Source organism: Cervus elaphus, chromosome X (genome assembly GCF_910594005.1).
Source record: "Cervus elaphus chromosome X, mCerEla1.1, whole genome shotgun sequence".
In the NCBI taxonomy this organism is placed as follows: domain Eukaryota; kingdom Metazoa; phylum Chordata; class Mammalia; order Artiodactyla; family Cervidae; genus Cervus; species Cervus elaphus.
This window is the reverse complement of record NC_057848.1, coordinates 125,712,298-125,712,881: the sequence shown is the minus strand read 5'-3', so window position 1 is coordinate 125,712,881 and position 584 is coordinate 125,712,298.

Genomic DNA, 584 nt, shown 5'->3' with positions numbered 1-584 from the left:
GAATTAAATTAACCCATTCCCATCCATTTTAGTTCACTGATTCCTAAAATATCGATGTTCGCCCTTGCCATCTCATGCTTGACCAGGTCCAATTTACCTTGGTTCATGGACATAGCATTCCAGGTTCCTATGCAACATTGTTCTTACAGCATCAGACTTTATTTTCACCACCAGATATATTCACAAGTGAGTGTCATTTCTACTTTGACCCAGCCTCTTCATTCTTTTTGGAGATATTTCTCTGCTCTTCCCCAGTAACATATTGGACAGCTGCTGACCTGAGGGGCTCATTTTCTGATGTCATATCTTTTTGCCTTTCATCATGTTCATGGGGTTTTCAAGGCAAAAATAATGAAGTGGTTTCCCATTCCCTTCTCCAGTGAACCACGTTTTGTCAGAAGTCTCCACAATGACCTTTCCAATTTGGGTGGCCTTGCATGACATGGCTCATTGCTTCACTGAGTTACACAATGTGGTGATTCATGTGTGCATTTTGGTTAGCTTTCTGTGATTGTGGGTTTTGTTCTGGAGGTTGTGGGATTGTAGCTCTTATTTCTTTTGTCTGCCTTCTGATGGATGAGGAT